This window comes from Hevea brasiliensis, chromosome 9 (genome assembly GCF_030052815.1).
Source record: "Hevea brasiliensis isolate MT/VB/25A 57/8 chromosome 9, ASM3005281v1, whole genome shotgun sequence".
NCBI lineage: Eukaryota > Viridiplantae > Streptophyta > Magnoliopsida > Malpighiales > Euphorbiaceae > Hevea > Hevea brasiliensis.
Genome location: NC_079501.1, coordinates 72,060,117 through 72,065,856, shown reverse-complemented (window position 1 = coordinate 72,065,856; position 5,740 = coordinate 72,060,117). Strand labels below are relative to the sequence as shown.

Sequence of the window (5,740 nt, the reverse complement as noted above, 5' to 3'; positions counted from 1 at the left end):
TCTATCCGGACAGCCAGAATATCTGGAACTATATTTAAACTAGAGTGAGGAGTCATAAATAAACTAAATAATAATAACAAAAATTAAGTAAAAATTTAAGTAATAAAATACAATAAGGTTAAATGAGCCGATGCTCCTGCGATGGGTAACCTAACGGGAAGTGACTGTGAAGATAGTTAGTGACTCTAGACCCATGGGAAAACACTGTGAAATAATATTTGGGACTCCAGTGAAGAGTTATTGAGCCTTAGATAGCAATAGAAAGTTAAGAAAAAACTAAGAAAATTTTCTAAATTAGTACAAATAATTTTAGCTCATTAAGTAAAATGAAGGGTATTTTGGTCATTTCACCTTTAGAAATGATTTTTGACCAACTTGTCCATTCAAGTAAGTGAGGTATATGACATAAAATGTGAATAAATATTGATGAAAAATTTTAATTAAAAATTTTGTAGGAAATGAAAACAAAATGAAAAAAAAAATGTAATTATGATATTATTTTGATGTCATTAAAAATTTATCCACCAGTCAAATTGAGACAAGCACTCATAAAAGAGATAAAAGAGATAAAGACAAATGAAAAATTCATTCATCTTCTTTCTTCTAAAGGCTGGTCGAACTCCATTGAAGACCTCCCTCCATTGATCTTTCAAGCAAGCTTCACATCCTACCCATAGTCACCATAAAACCACTTGCTTTCTTCACAAAAATTAATCCTTACACCTTTAGCAAACTTGAGGCAGCAAAAAAAAAAAAAAAAGGGAAGTTTAGCAAGCTTGGGATTGGCTTACTTGAAGGTTAGTGCCACTTTTCTTTCTCACTCCTTATATTCTTTGTTAGGATATTGAATTAAGTTAGGAATTGTGAAATTTTAGCCAAATTATGCATGTTAGAGCACCCTCAAATAAGGTAGCCATGATGTAGGTTAGGGTTATGTGAAATTTCAATTACATTCAAGTGATTAGTGATGAGTTTGATAAGTATATCCAACTTAGCATCTCAATTTGTGTATGTGAGAGTGAATTAGAACTTTAGAAATTAGGGTTTGGCAAAAATTAGGGTTTTGCAAATTTGATGGTGAATTTTTGTTCTAATGGTCAATTAGTGACCATTTGATAAAGTTTGACAATAAAATGAAGTTTATTGTGGCATTGGATTATGAATTAGTATGCTGCCCCTTTGTGCCAAAAATCCTGGACTTGAGTCTAGTATGTTTGGGCAGCCTTAACTTGACTTGTGTAGCTTCAATTGGTACAAGGTCAATTGAAGATGAAACTAGGGGCATAATTCCACATTTTTTATGAAAAGACCCTGCCCAGAAAACTAACTTAAGTTGACCTAAAAATTGCCTAAATCTGGGTAACCAAAATTCTGGACCTGGAAAATGACTAAATAAACAGTATTTGTTCAAATGGCCATAACTTTGTGTAGAGAGGTCCAAATGACCTGATTCTTGAACTCCTGGAAAGCTTAGACAATGTAGAACAACTTTTATGAAGAATATAAACCCAAATTATGACCATAACCAATTCAAATTGCTAGCCAAAATTAGGATACCAAAACTGCCAGAACCAGATTTTGCCCAGAAAATCTGGACAATGATCAATCCTATCAGTTATAGTAAAATTGCCATCGCTTGAGCTACAAAACTCCTATTGGAGTAATTCAAAAAATAGAATTAAAGAAGACACATTAAGAAACAACTTTGATGAAGAAAGTTTAGCCAAATTCTTACTGTAGATTGGTCCAATGGAATAGTAAACCTAAGTGACTAAATCTAAAAATTTTAAATAACTTCCAATGAGCTTTGAATTGAAATTGGCAACCAATGCCAACATATGTAAAACCCAAAATATGGTATTTTAGTGCAATTAAAACTTACCTACCTATTAATTATGAAAAAGTTAGCAATTATGCATGAATAGTAAGGTGAATAGTAATCACCACAAATTAATTGCAAAGAATTAAACAATTATCTTTGTAACATGCCTAGTATGATTGGTTTGGATAGGTTGGCATGCCAATAGGATTTCGATAGCAGTACTGCATATGGTTTTCTGCTATTCTGTGATTTATGGCATTTTATGATATTATGGCCTATGGCCATTTTGCTATGATTGATGCACTTGGCTTTATGCCTGATATTTGATATGGCTTATTAGCCATTTTGTTGCACACCTAGCAAACACCTTGTGACCGATGCTGTGACGGCCCGAGGTACTTAGTACCCAGTGTTAGTTTACCTGTTTATCCAGTCCAGTCAACTAGTATAGGTTACTTTGGCAACCAAAATAAGTCTTAATAATTCATAACCAAATAATGAGCATAAAAAGTACTAATATTAAGAATATTATGAATAATTACCAGAAATCTAGTAAGCAAAAAAATAACAATATAATTTCTACATATTTATTTATTTTAGTTTATTTTTATTTTATATTAGCACCACTAAGCTATATTGCTTAGTGCGTCATTTTTTGCCACTCGTAGGTACTAGAGATATAGAGCGAGAGCCCAGCAGACCTTAGACTGGGTGAGAGTCAAATCTGCATTGTGTCTAGTGTCCCTCATTCGTGTAGTGTTTTGGGTAGTACCATTAGACTTCATTAGTAATTTTGTATTTTGTAATTTGTGATTTGTAATTAGACTTCCATTTTGGGTAAGACCATTAGACACTTTTGTAATTATTGTGAAAAATATATATTTGTATATTAAATTTGCACATGATGTAAATTAATAAAGTTTTAAATTTCATATTTGAGTTGTGTATGTATGGAAATGATTTGAAATTTCATATGTATTTATATGAGTGACATTAAATTGATGATGAGAATGAGAATATGAGAATGAGAATATTACTACATTTGTTTTTCAATCAGGTGGGAAAATCGTCAGAATATTAATAAATTAAGGGAAACTCCATCAGTTTCTCTGTTAAAATAATTACATTTAAATTTATAAAAATCTTAATTGAAATTAAGAATGAAATGAGTTAAGTTAAGAAGCTCCGACACCGGGTGTGAGGCTACACTGTAGACGGGTAAGGGGTGTCACATAGCAAGCCAGACCTGTGTAACCCTCTGGCAGGAAGAGGCTGAAGAGAATATGAAGAATCCATAGTACTTGGGTCATGTAACTAACTCGTGTACCCTACAATGCCCTGTGTAACCTTTTGGACATCCAAAGTTGAAGAGTCAAAGAAGGAAGATAGTACATAGGTCGTGTACTTCAACCCATGTAAACCTAAGGACCCCCATGTAACTTTCTAGTTCCCACTTGACTAAAGCCAAAATCCTGCCTGACTAAAGCCAAAATCGCACCTGACTAAAGCCGTGTAGTGCCACATGGATCGTGTACTTTACAGTAGACAGGCTTCTGATACGATTCCAACTCCACTTTTCACACTTCGAATGGACTTCTAAGGTTCTTGGGACTCTAAAACATGGCCCTGAGACACCTCATATAAATACCAAAAGATAGAAATAGGGAGAGGACCTTCGAAAGAAGATTTTCTAGTCTAGAGTCAATTTTATCTTTGTAAACCCTAGTTTTCGAAACCCTTTGGAGAAAAGTTGCATTAGCATTAAGGAGAAGAGCTCTCAGCTGAAGTTTCAAAAGTTTAAAGCTGCAAAATCTTTTTCTGGGTTCTTTTGTTTAATTTCTTCAAATTGCTTTTATGTTATTTTATTTTAATTACAATATGTTTGTTAAACTCACCATGAGTGAGTAGTTTCTTTAATTTTGGAATTAGGAGAGTAGCACTTTTAATTTCTATTATGAATATATAGTAAGTTTATTTAATGGAATTGAGCCTTGTGATTTGATTCAATATTTTGTGTTCTTAATGCATGCTATGTGTTAGTACCTACTGAGTCATGACATAAGATACTAGTTGAAGAACTGAAAGGTGAAGATTAGTATTGGAAATCAGGATTTCGAACCTAGGAAATCTGACTTAGAGATAGGCTGACATCCTTTATGAAATTTCATAATTAATTAAAGATCTTAAAGGGTTTTAATTAAGATTGATTGTCACAAAAGTAGGGTTCAGATTAATTAAAATATACCCTAGGTGCCTTGAGAGAGGACCTAGGATACCTTAGGATTAATTTCTATCAAAGTAACAATCCTCAATCTATTGAATAAGCAAGGTTAAATCCATAATAGAATTAAAGTATGAAATCTTAAGGCTAGAATTGTTTCCCTCATAGATTCTTTTAGATTAAAATCTCAGCTTTATTCTCTCTTATTTCCTAATATTCTCAGCAGTAGTTTAGATTTAATATCTCCATAACTTTGGTAGTTTAAACAGTTAAAATTGCTACCTAGCTTAGTACTTACGCCTATAAATTCCTCATGGGAATGATACTCTACTCACTACTGTATTACTTGTTCATGATTTAGTGAATAAGTTTTTGGCGCTGTTGCTGGGGAATTTTAGTTTAATTAAGTGATAGGCAATTTAGTTGATTTAAATATTTATTTTTATTATTTTAGATTAATTAATTTTATTTTACTTTTTGTTTCTTTTTCAGGTTCTCAGTTCAGTTTATGACTAGAAACAAGCCTGAAGAAAAATTGCTTGAATTGGATCTTGAAATAGATAAGACTCTAAGAGCCATCAAACAAGGAAGGAGACATCAAGAACCAGAACCTGCAGTTTTTGAAACTCCAGTCATGGCTAATAATAACAATAGGCCAAGACCCTTGAAAGACTATGGAGCCTCAACTATCCAAGGATTCCAATCCAGTGTTACCAGGCCAACAATGGAGGCCAACAATTTTGAACTTAAACTGGCATGGCTCTAGATAATTTAGCAAACTCAATTTGGAGGCTCACCTATAGAAGATCCACATTATCATTTATAGTGTTTTCTTGCTTTTTGCAGCACTTTTAAGATGAATGGGGTCTCTGATCAAGCTATTAGACTCAGAGCATTCCCATTCTCCCTCTGAGATAAGGCAAGAAAGTAGCTGCTTTCTCAACCAGCTGGAACATTCACCTTCTGGGAGGATCTTTCACAAGCCTTCCTAGCAAGAAATTTCCTACCTATAAAGACTACAAAACTAAGAGTAGAATTGAATACTTTCAAACAAAGAGAAGGAGAATCACTCTATGATGCATGGGAGAGGTACAAAGACCTGCAAAGGGAATGCCCACACCATGGCATAGAAGACTAGCTCCTAGTTCAAAACTTCTATAATGGACTTCTACCAACCACAAGGAGTATAGTTGATTTAGTAGTAAGAGAAGACCTCATGGAGAAAATAATAGCTAAAGCTCTAGAACTACTAGAGAGGGTTGCATATCACAATTTTGAGTGGTCAAACAAAAGGGGAGATATAAGAAGGATAGCAGAGATCCTAGAATTGGATGCCCTAAGTATGATTAATGCTCAGTTTGACCAGCTCACAAAAAGGCTTTAAAAGATACAAGCCAATGTAATAGGGTCAAGTAACCAACACCATGATAACTGTGGAGGAGGTCACGCAACTTCAGAATGCAGTAATTACAGTGAACCTTCTATAACAAATGAACTATGTGAACAATGGAGAAAACTTCAACCAGAGCCAGATTAATAATCCATACTTGAACACCTATAACCCTGGATGGAGGAATAACCCCAACTTCTCATGGTCTAATTCGCAGAATTAGCAGAACTAACCCATAAATAAATAGTAGGGATATAGACCACCACCACCTAGTTTTCAAAACAGAGGACAAATTTGATACAACCAC

General features: G+C 33.8%; 1 non-coding gene across 1 annotated transcript; it reads right to left on the bottom strand.

Moving 5' to 3' along the window:
• Positions 1 to 5,064: 5,064 nt before the first annotated feature.
• Positions 5,065 to 5,171, bottom strand: LOC131183513 (small nucleolar RNA R71). Its single transcript, XR_009151564.1, has one exon. It is a non-coding gene; the product is annotated as a small nucleolar RNA R71 (small nucleolar RNA).
• Between the last annotated feature and the right edge of the window lie 569 nt (positions 5,172 to 5,740).